At 39.5% G+C, this 12,537-nt stretch overlaps 1 protein-coding gene across 1 annotated transcript in view; it reads right to left on the bottom strand.

Annotated features, from left to right (window-relative positions):
* The window catches only part of LOC124545840 (protein vestigial), a 409,415-nt gene that overhangs the window by 206,982 nt on the left and 189,896 nt on the right, over positions 1-12,537 (bottom strand). The gene's annotated exons all lie outside the window — the stretch shown is intronic.

Here is a 12,537-nt window from a genome sequence, read left to right as displayed (position 1 = left end):
ACGTGAGTGAGAGCTCCGCAAAAAACTATTACTAACATGCCGTTGTTTCTAACATTTTGGCAATATTAATTACTGTTTTAAAATTTTATGATTTCAAATTGAAGTAATCAGTGAACAAAATTTGTTTTTCTTATTTTGAAAATTTTACTTATCTTCAAAATAAACAAAGTGTTCAATCAAAGTACTGCGACTGTCAAAGCGTTCCGTAGTGGAAAAGTTTGCGAACCCCTGCGCTAGGAGATTAGGTCTGTGCTTAGGGCCTCGTTTCAGAATCCTTCTTCGGTATCTTTACAGTTTACACGAACATTTGAGGTCACACTACGTATTAATATTAAAAGTGATACAAATAAAGAAGGTGGATACAGCACTCTGAGTCGTCCACTGATGATGGTGATGATGATAATTATACAGTAATAGTAGTATAGTTCTAATAATAATATTAATAATAGTAACAATAATAATTTCCTATCGATTTTCATGCCTCGTCTAGTAGCTTGAAAACAGAGACAATTCTCTTGAAGTACGCCACTGTGACAGGCTCCGACGACTTATGAAGATGATGTAGTCTTTAAAATATTGTTTGCGTATAAGATACCGCGCCAGTTTTAATTTAATGAATAAATTCTGACAAATTAGTTTACTATAGATTACGAGGACGCAGCTCAAATGCTTTCCCGTATTCTTGCTAACAAAAAACTGTAAATATTCGTTATGTGCTGAAATGCTTTCTCATATTCTTAGGATCTGAAACCTGAAACTATTGCTTACACTTCGGACAGAACTTAATTTCCTTAAATTCTTTCTTGTAATAGCGAGCGATTCGTTTTCTTCATACATCAAAATATTAGGACAGAACTTTTTACCAGGCCTGAAAATAGCAGTAAATACAAAGGTTGATAGATAAACAAAACTTTGAGATAAATAATAAATATTCTAGATATGTCCACTACGAACAGGCATCCATAAAAGGTAACACGTGAGTTAAAAAGAAACTCCAAGCAGAAGTGATTGCTACTACTTCACCCTCTACAATTCCACCCCCCCCCCACCTCCCCACCACCACTCACCTACACACACACACAGACACACACACACACACACACACACACACACACACACACACACACACATGCTTCACTCCATTACTATATTGACACTTCCTTGATGCCTCTAGATGGGCCAATGAACCGATCTCTTATTTTACTCAATTTGTGACATAAATTTTATTTTCTACTCAGTTCGATTCAGTACTAGCTCATTCGTTATTCGATCTTTAGAAAGCTTCTATTCTCTTCTTGTCTGCACTGCTTATTGTCCACGTTTCACTACCATACAAGACTACATCCCAGACAAATATCTTCACGACTTCTTAAGACATAAGTTTATTGTAGATGTGAAATTTACGTTTGATTTTATCCAGGCAGGAAATGAAGACTCGCGACAAAATATCACCAGTATAGAGTCAAAAGTTTGCTTAAGTTTCGGGGTTCTGCAAGAATAGAGACGAGGGCCATTACATTTTCGAAATTGACTGTATTTTTGAAACCAAAAATCGTAGGAAGTTATCTGCCACAAGCTAAAAAAAAGAAAAAAAGAAAAGGAAAACAGCAGCAACGTATGGGTAATTCGGAAATTGAGATCTGAAGAAAGGCTAACGCATACATTACTACTAATTGTAAAACTATGTACAATTCGAAAGGTGATGAGAACAAAGTAATCAATCGTTTTCAGAAAAAAATAGTTCTGGAATATTCTATGTGCCTTACAAAATTTCTCCAAGCAATTAATGCTGTCTAACAAGACTACTGCAATCCCAGCATATCAAGTGGAATAATATTTTCCATTATTTTTCAAATACTTGTGGTAAACTTAGTAGCATTACCTTACATACTGGACCATTGGAATCGAAAGATATAGAATTTGTCAAAGAAATGCTTCCAAAGAGAGATCTAGTTGAGATGACTCGGTATAAATCTTTTAGGTCAAGTGGGCACAGCGAATATTGACCAAAAATCAGTAGGTTCAAATAACTGACCCAAGCGAAAAGGACGGAGGTAACGTTGTTTCCTCAGTGGAAACATAACAACTAAATGAAATTGTACAGTGTAAAAAATAAAAAATAAAAACTGTAAGATTAGCTGTCTTGAATACAACCCAGTCAGGGATACGTGGAGTCGAGGAATGTCGAGATATTCCTGCAGAAACGTGTGTAATAGTATATGTTACTACTAATATGTTTACAGGTGGTACGTGCTTGACAAACCTCGAGTAATACCAAAAAAACTGGTAAAAACTGATGCAAAAAATACTGTTGACAGCCAATTCATTTTCGTTTTGTTTCGCTATTATTATTACTAAATATTAATTGTGTTTGTTAACAGCATTGCTTCTTATCTAAGTTGATGTATTCCGAAACAATATGCATAACTACAAAGCATGAAAACTGTAAATTTGTGACATGTTTTAGGGACACGAGAAATCAGGTTTAGAATTTGTGGTCGAATAAATTTATAAATTAAATACATTTACTGTTTCATTATTCAACGAACTTAGTACTGACAGGAACGATTTCAGAACTTCATTCGCTTGTTTTGCTCTTTACTCATTGTTCCCACATATATTCTATTAAAATGTACAAAATATCATCATCAACTAGATAGTAATTAACATATCGATATACAATACCGTCATCAACTAAATAGTAATAAGCACATCGGAGAACGTATTAAGTACAGCAGGAGCTTCACATTGTAGGTATCCGTATCACCAGCTCTTAATCTATGAATGACAATTTTCATCCTGTTGAGACAAGAATTTCAGAACCGTGGATGGTGTGGTATGCGCTGTTGAACAACTCAGTACCAAATTCCTTTCAAGTTAGTGATCTTGTTGCCTTTCAAGTTAGTGATCTTGTTGCATAGCACTGACATTCTAGTAGACGATAGTGTTCACTGCGCGCAAAGGAATTTAACTTGTTCGCAAGAAGTTGAGTCTCAGTCACACAGTCAGCGGCGATAGCGTTATCTACATTGCGGGACGAGTGGAACTCAGTGGTCAAGGTGAATGCGGTACGCTTCCATTCGTATGAAATCAGGGCAGCAAGAAACACCAGTATCATTACCCTCAACCCAGTTCTTAACAATTTCCTGTGTTCTTTCAAAATAATATTCAATTACCTGCTGCATTAAATATGTTTCAACATGAACATTAATATTCTTTCACTGATACAGTGTGTAAGCTAGTAAGCATTATCGTATTCGATCTAGCTAACACTCAATATGAATCCCATATCCTATCACACTACACTATTGGAAGCTTACAGGTCTTGTGACACAAAACGTACACACTTGAAGTGGCATCCATGTATAATGAAGAGAGGTTTGGTTGTAACAAAAGCAATCCGTCTCTTTCGCTATTTGGAAGACAAAAATATACTAATTATAGCTGTCCTTTTTCAGGTTAGAATGACATAACGTCTTTTTTGCTTTGACAGTGTTACCGTGACTAAATTTATGTAGCTTCATGGATTTTATTACCAGAATGTCTGTGTGGCTCATGATAAAGAGGTCGTTCCTTCCTCTTGACTAACGAGAAATGATTACAATGAATATAAAGAGCAAGGATTTAAAAACAATCTGAACAGGCTCCTTATACGTAACAAAGAGCCACTTTCCACTAAAATTTATTAACAAAGAGAATACCTGTTCTTATGACAGTATCTAATAACAGTGTGCAATAGTGAAAATGTAATTCTTACCAATTCCATTGTGCAGCTAACAAATACCGCAAATAAAACTTAAACTTTTTTGAAACTGTTTTACAAAGGTTTTTATCCATAAAAGAAATTTGTTGTTAACACACATATAATTGTCAAATATGTGAAGGATGAAACAATGTAGGAAAGTATCTTACTTCACTTACTATTGTAGACGGTAGTGATTGTAATTTGTGTTTCTTTTCTAAAGTGATATTTATATATCATACGAAAAATTATGTGAAGAAAGTCAGGCACGAAGTTGAGATCTATAAGCACCTGAAGGAACTTTCCCACGATTGCGCAAATCAAATGTCTCAGAGGGTGTCTTCACTGGCCCATGGGCTCGGGAGCTTTTCGGGGAACAAGCAGTTTACTGAAATGTTACATGGCGGTGAGAAGTTAAAAATTTTTTTTTCCAAATTCGTAGGAAATAAGAGATCGCAAAATTATAAGGAGTCTGTTGGAGAACTATTGTCATATTATGAAAAGTTTGCCTGTAACGTCCCTCTGAAATACACTTGCGTCATGTCCACCTCGATTTATTCCTCAAACTATGAAGCAGTTGGCGTCGAACATGGTGAGCGATTCAGTCAAGATACTGCAGTCATGGAGAAGATTATACGGGGAACTAGCCTCCAGATGACAGACCACTGCTGGACATTTGATAGGCATGTTCCAGGTCTAACTTACAAGCGAAAAGCCACGCCGAAGCACGTAGCCGATTTATAATTTGATCAGAAGTTCTGCAAAATGTCAGTACAGACATTAATGACCGTAAAAGTCTTTACAGTTGGCCTACTGTAGGTCATGTACTCTAGGGGTACCTGACGTTATTTTCTTTATTCATTATAAAATAATGGACTGTTTGTATGATTGTTAATTTTTATAATAAACTGTAGGAAGAAATATAAAATTCCTAAGTTTCTTTGGGTTTAATTTAGTAGTTTGTGAACTGATATTTATTGAAATTTAGCAGCGTAAGTTTTTCATATGATCAAATGATTCTTGACTTCATGAATGTACAGTTTGTTAACAAATTTCCTATACTAAACATTTTAGGGTATACTGCACATTAAATAAATATGTATATTTGTGGCGTAAAAAAAGGAGATGTATTTTGGCTATTTTTCATGATACTATGTCTAAATAAATTTAGAAAATTGGATGCAACACCACAAGATGATTAAATGTAAAAATCCTAAATACAACTAATTTACAGAGTGTAATCTGCAGCTTATAAGAGCACCTTTCAATAGCTCTGTAAGTCCTACTCGGTAGCGGCGAGGTCAGCTCGGCGGATTGCTAACAGAAGGGGCCCATGTTCGATCCCCTGGCGGGTCAGATATTTTCTCCACTCGGGAACTGGGTGTTTTGTTCTGTTGTCCTCCCGTTCGTATCGTCATAACTGACAGTCCACTACTGAGATGGCTGTATATGCATGTCCCGGAAGCCGATAAGTCAAAAAAAATTGTTCTACAAGATCATGTTTAAATACCCAGGACACATACATGTTAACGACACTGGTAGCACCTTCCACAACCAGGTTATTGCCCTGAAATCCACGGTCTACCCGATGACTCTGTCTTGTACGATTACTGGCACACAATCAATGTAGTCAGTCGTACTCAAACACCGACTGCTAACGGCAGCAAATCGTCCAGACTTGGCTAATGATTAGCGTATTGCATTAGTGTATGTACTTAACACTGTCGTTTCAGATTTTAAAAAAACGTACATGCACAGTACCCTGTTAAACTATAAACAAAAGGAAGGGACTGTTGTTGCATTATATCTTATTGTCTACATTACGCAATCGTCATGATTTAGAGTCTACGTTCTTTTAGTAAGTATCCCTCTAAATACTGCAGGAAATGGCTTCCCGCAATTGAGATCTACCTCGATCTCCGGCTGAAACTTGGATCATTAAAGTACATAACAGAAATGATATGCAAACAGCTCTAATAGAGGTCCTCAGTTGCTAGAACGCGCTTAGTGTCTAGAACAATGCAGTATGCTGTAATCACAAAACTAATGCCGTGGCGAAAAACTGACAGCACAAGTTTAAAAGTTATATAGGTCCGAGCGAGAGTGAACAGTAATAGAAGTGGCAAATGCTCTATTTCGATAGGTATTTCAGTACCTTCTATCTACATCTACATGATTAATCTGCAGTTCACAACTACCGTTTCATTCTCGAACAGCACGGAAAAAACACTTAAATCTTTCCGTGCGAGCTCTGATTTCTCTCATTTTATTGTTATGACCATTTCTCCCTATGTAGCTGGACGCCAACAAAATATTTTCACCCCGTGATGAGAAAGTTTGAGATTTCATGAGAATGTCCTACCGCAGCGAAAAACGCCTTGGATCCTAATTCGTGTATCATACCCACAGCATTTCCTCCCCTATTTCACGATAGTACAAAACGAGCTGCCTTTCCTTGAACTTCCTCGATGTCCTTCGTCAGTCCTATCTACACAGATCGCACACCGCACAGCGCTACTCCAGACAAGACAGTGTAAGCAGTGTCTTTAGTAATCCCTTTACATTTTTCAGTGTTCTGCTAAAAAATAGCAGTCTTTGCTTTGGTTTCCCCACAACATTATCTACTAGATCGTTGTTATTTCAATTATTCAAAATGTTCAAATGTGTGTGAAGTCTTATGAGGCTTAACTGCTAAGGTCATCAGTCCCTAAGCTTACACACTACTTAACCTAAATTATCCTAAGGACAAACACACACACACCCATGCCCGGGGAGGACTCGAACCTCCGCCGGGACCAGCCGCACAGTCCATGACTGCAGCGCCTGAGACCGCACGGCTAATCCCGCGTGGTATTTCAATTATTCGTAATGGTATTTGAGTTTACAGCCTTTGAATCTGTTTGATTTATCGTGTAACTGAAACCAAGCGGATCATTTTCCAATTCGTTTTGATCACCAGATGACATTCGATGACAGTAAATGACAGTATCACCTGTAAACAATCTATGAACACTGCTCAGATTGTATCTTCTAAGTAGATCAGGAACAACAGAAGGTCTGTGATACTGCCATGGGGAACGCCAGATATTACTTCTGTTTTACTCGATGGTTTTTTGTCAGTTATTATGAACTGTGACCTATCTGGCAGGGAATCATGAGTCCTGTCACACAACTGAGGTGATACTCCACAGGCGCGCAGTTTGATTAGAAGTCTCTTGTGAGGAACGGCATCAAAAGCCTTCTGGAAACCTAGAAATATGGAATCAGCTTGATGCCCCCTGCCGATAGCACTCACTATTTTGTGAGAATAAAGAGCTAGTTGTGTTCCACAAGAACGACATGTTCTGAATCCGTGTTGGCTGTTTGTCAATAAATCGTTTTCTTCGAAGTGATTCATAACGTTCGAGCACAGTATACTCGTATGTTCCAAAATCCTGCTGGAAATCGACGTTAGTAATACGGATCTGTAATTCGGCGAATTACTCCTATTTCCTCTCTTGGGTTGTTTTGGTGTGACTTGAGCCACTTTCCATTCTCTGGCTACGGATCATTCTGCGAATAACTGAGTGTATATGATTGCTGGGTATTAAACTATTGCATCAGAATACTCTGAAAGGAACCGGACTGGTATACAATCTTCACCGGAAGTTTTTTAAGCTGCTTCGCTACGCCGAGGACATCTGCTTCTATGTTACTTATGTTGGTAGCTGTTCTTGATTCCAATTGTGGAATATTTTCTTCGTCTTCTTTTGTGAAGGAATTTCGGAAAACCCTGTTTCGTAACTCTGGTATAGTGTCGCTGTCATCAATAAAATCATGATTGTTATCGTGCAGTAAAGGAACTGATAGCGTGTACTCTACATGTGACCAGATTCTCTTTGGATTTTTTTTTGTCAGATTTCGAGACAGGGTTTCGTTATGGGAACTATTAAAAGCACCTCTCATTGAAGTTCACGCTAAATTTCAAGCTTCCGTAAAACGTCACCAATCTTGAGGTTTTCGCATTCTTTTAAATTTGGCGTGCATTTTTTTTTTTTTTTGTCGCTTCTGATACAGTGTTCTGGCCTGTGTTGTGTACCGTGGAGAATCAGTAACCTCTCTTATTAATTTATTCGGTATTGTTCCCTCAATTGCTGTCGACCCTGTTTCTTTGGATTTAAACCACACGTGGTCTAAGCTTACACTGTCTCTTAGTATAGTGTCAAGGAACTTCTTTAAATAGATGTGTTTTGCGTTTATTTTTGGTGGGTTTGGATCTTACGGTATTCAGTCTAGCTACAACAACCTTGAGGTCATTGATACCTTACGTGTCGTGATGCCACTTATTTGGCCTGGGTTGTTTGTTGCTACGAGGTCAGGTATTTTTTCGCAACCATTTACACTTCAAGTGAGCTTCTGGACTAGTTGTTCAAAATAATTTTCTCAGAAGGCATTCAGTACGATTTCCGTGTGTGGTAAGTGTTATCCTTGTATGGTGGATAAAGCTTTACAAAGTATCTGTATATCGTGGCGTATTAATGCATGAATATTTTTCGATCCATAACGATGTCCTTACACAGACAACATTCATGAAAATCGACAAACTAAGTGGTAGTGAAGTGACAACACGTCACTGCATCTGTCGTAAGGTTGCAAATGGCGAAAGTACTGTGAAATCTCGTGAAAAACGTGTTGAAATTGTTTGAACTGTAGTAGCCACGAACATAGGTAGTTGTGTGTGTGTGTCTGTGTGTGTGTGTGTGTGTGTGTGTCTGTCTGTCTGTGTGTGTGTGCATTGCTCTGAAAGCGACATCCACTAACTGAACGTATTTGGCGAGTATGCAAATTTCCAATTTCGTGTTCCACACGGCAATTTCCAGTAAACTGACAATAAGTTGATAGATTTCAATAAGCTTTTTCACGGAGAAAATAAGCTGTTGAAAATTGAAAATAGTTCTTCTTAGTAATGAAACTTTTCCAGTTATTCGTAAACAAAACTAAGAGAAATTCCCCCTCCTCCCCTTCATGTCGTTAACATTCCAAAGTGGCTCAACTGTACCACATTATGCATCACCAGAGCACTGGCAGCAGGTACAATAGGCACTTAGTCGCATGACGATGGCTATGAACAAACAGTCCGACTGACACCTCCTTAGTGACGCTCCTCAAAGCGACTGCCCCAGCTGCTGGTAACTGGCTGCTCTTTTAGTGAGGCTGTTAGCGGTGGCTTTTATGTGCAATTAAGAACGCTGCCACAGGATTCCTCACCACTATTTCTTCTACATCTTTTTACTCTCTACCAGCTGGCTAAGACAAAGTAAAGTCCCTCATTTAAACGTCACCATTTTCCTTTCTAGTTAATTACAAAAGCAGAAACTACGTGCCATTCATCCGAGAAATCATAGAAATAATAACTCAGAAAAAACTTTTTTAATTTGACAGCAATCTCAGAGACTGTTTACGAGATCGGCATCAAGTAAGTGCAACGACTGTTACATTGGGTCTCGTAAAATACCACGTGTATGAGCGTAATTACTTACGACGCTGTCCGTAACTGTCATCGTTCGTTTCAAAACCCAAAACAGTCCAACCGCTGCCTTTCGCTCTAATGCTAACTGCTACGTGTTCCAAAAGCTGCTTCAGACACGAGTGTTTTTCTAAAATGGATAAGTAAATAACTCTAAGCTACAGGCAGCCACGCACATGGTGACCAACTCTCCAGTATTTCCTGCAATCTTCTGTATTATAAGATTTCTTTTAATCCTCCCAGCTCCTTTATTTACTGCCTGTTTCTCCCGTAAAGTTTTTCATTGATCACTGTTATAAATATTAATCGCGCGAAGTACTACCGATATGTCTAACATTTACAGAAACAACACAATGAAATACATTTCTCATACAGAAAAATGCCTAATTACTTGACTAATGAAACCAAGTATTTTAAAAAATGAAATATAATGGACATCTTACCCTAAATTGGTCTAACGGTTCCTGTGAAGTAAGCAATTCATCTCTAGTGTGGAAGGAGTTGGTCACCAAAAAGAATTTCGAACTCTGTTTACACTGTACTTCGACTGAAACTAAGTTCTTAATAGCTCTGGCAACTTGTTGAAAATGTGTGTCCGTGAATATTGGACCCCTTTTTGGACCAAGGTAAGTACTTTCATGTCTTTGTGTAGATCGCTTTTATTTCTACTGCTGATAGTGTGTACTTAGCTATTGGTTGCAAAAAGAGACATATTACTTACGGCAAATTTCTTTAAGGAATGTATATAGTGAGAAGCAGTAGTTGGTACATCCAGTTCTTTCAATGCATTTTGAGTCTTCTTACGCACGTTTGCGCTCTAAAAGCTCTCCTGTCGGTTTGTGAAGTTACCCCAAACTACGGTCCCGTATAACATAATAGCGTAAAAGTAAGCAACATATGCAAGTACTTTTACATTTACATCTCTATTGTTACCCGTTCCAAGGAAATGAGATGTAGCCGAGCACTTGAAATTTATTGCGACTATCTCTCCTTTAAAACCAATTTTAGATTTTGGTCATCTCCCTTAAAACTATGATCAAATATAGGTCGCCATAAGTACACAAAAGATACAACGTACAACACACATGTACACATACGCAATCACATAAATTTTGACTTCTGTCTGGAACAACGGACAACAGAGTTCCAGAAATAAATTAAGATGGTTCCAGTTTCTTGGTTCAAACAATGGTTTTTGATCACGCGAATGCCGGAAACGCAAGTCTCCACCCAAATATTTCTAACTGGGTTTCCCTCTGCCTCTACTTTCAACCTGTTGTGATATTTGGTTGAAAAGAACGAAGTTCTACAACCGCCAGCCCCCCTCCCCCATCCCTCTACTCTCTCGAGACAGGGATGGACGATAAAAAAATCACTACGTGTAGAGGAAATCATCGAGTTTATTCTCTTAACCACATTAATAGATATACTAACCACCATAGGTCTAATATTATCGAGGAAATAAATAAAAAAATTGTTCAATTCTTCCGACCAGACAAGCTTTCAGGCGGTTTTCCTTTGTTGTAAGCAAACTGGAGATACCCCCAAACATTCACAACGTCACTGTGCTAAACAGTTAAAGGATCACTTTTTCGAGACCCCGTAATTGTTTCCCATCCGACGTAGAAGTTTGAAATTTGACTCTGTGGACACTACAAACTTCCTCCGTAATGGCGCATAAAAGTGGCTCTCTTTGGCTTGGCAATACTTCAAACCACCAAGGTGTCGACTCATGCGGAAAGGAGGGCAGAACTCAGAATGTCATGTGAGTTGCAAGCAAGGTTAGTGCTGTCACTTGGGCACCACATTTCACCACAGTTCTGCCCAAGGCCACCGTGGACATGTCATACGATAAGAACTTCATCGCAGTTCCACTGAACTACATTTCACCTCTTCTTATGACGCCCCTGCGATGCGGGCCCGAACAGAGAGACCCACGGCTGAAATCACGCCGATTTCTTGCGGATGGTAAAGGAAATCATTCCAGACGAACTGCCGCTCAGAATCGACACAAAAATAACTCACGGGGTGGCGTAAAGATCGTTAGTGAAAGCACCCCTTCCCTCGAGGCTTTGGTTTCCTCACATTTTGCGCTCGAATGGGTCAGCCAGCAGTGTGACGAGCAACAGGGCGACGTTCTCGACAATCTTTGAACGTGATCGCTTCTAGTTGGAGTGCAACACGGCCGCTATTTTTGCTCTGATCTATGAATAGGGACCGTCCAAAACGATTCGACGAAATATGAACACGATCCGGAACAGCGAAGGGTTCTTATGGTTTTTCAGCCCTCATGTTTCGCACACACCTGTGGCGTGATCACTGAGTGGTGCGATATCGACACTTGGGCGAATAAAACGGCAACTGATCTCTCCAAGAAGCCCCAATTCGACAACACCGTCGCTGTCATCCTTCCACGTTTGTTAACCACTTTAAAAATCTTGCTATGCACACAAAAAAGCCGTGAGGGCGTCCTACGCACGTGGTAGTGCTGGTAGTGGACATCCAGGATCAGAGAGGTGCGAAGAGGTTGCCTTCATGCAGGCGTCTAGGACTCTCGTCATGGGTTTTCTCTATACACATAGATTTTTACAGAGCTCAGCAAACGTGGGTGGATGCAACAGTGCATCTTTCCAAACGGGGTGATCTTGGAGGGATCCTTTGCAGTTTTATTCACACATGAGTCAATGGCGCGACCCTCTGTGATCACGTCCCAGGATGGTGCAAAGCAGGAGTACTGAAGAAACATAGCAACCCTCTGCAGATTTCGATCGTGTTCAGATTTCGTCAAATGGTTTTGAACAGTCCCTAGTCGTTTCACACTGTTCACCAGAGCAAGGTCGCACTGCACTCCATCAGGGGTGCCATCACAGGGCAGGGAGGGGGAGGGGTGTTCGGTGCATTGTTGCCCACTTTGTCCTTATCGAAGGAGTGAATCCTTTGCTGGATCTCAGAATTGTCAATAATGTCATTCTGTTGCTCATCGCACTGCGAACTGTCGTTTTCGACAGCGAAATGTTTTAAAATAAACGTCACAATGGCGGGGTGGTTTGATTGATGCCCTTTATATGAGCCTCCTGAGACCTTTTCCTGTCGATTCGATTCTGAGTGGCAGTGTGTTTTCCTCGGCTATCTGTAAGCAAACCGTGTGATTTCAGCGATGGACGTCGCCGTTTTAGCCTCCACGTGGAGGTGGAAAAGAAGAGGCGAAATATGGGTAAAGGATGGTGTGACGACCGTCCCATCGTGTAACACATCCTCGGTGACATCGGGCATAACTGTCGTGAACTTT

The sequence above is a fragment of the Schistocerca americana genome, chromosome 8, assembly GCF_021461395.2.
Source record: "Schistocerca americana isolate TAMUIC-IGC-003095 chromosome 8, iqSchAmer2.1, whole genome shotgun sequence".
Classification (NCBI taxonomy): domain Eukaryota; kingdom Metazoa; phylum Arthropoda; class Insecta; order Orthoptera; family Acrididae; genus Schistocerca; species Schistocerca americana.
The sequence above is the reverse complement of the archived record's forward strand: the minus strand, read 5'-3'. Positions and strand labels throughout refer to the sequence as shown.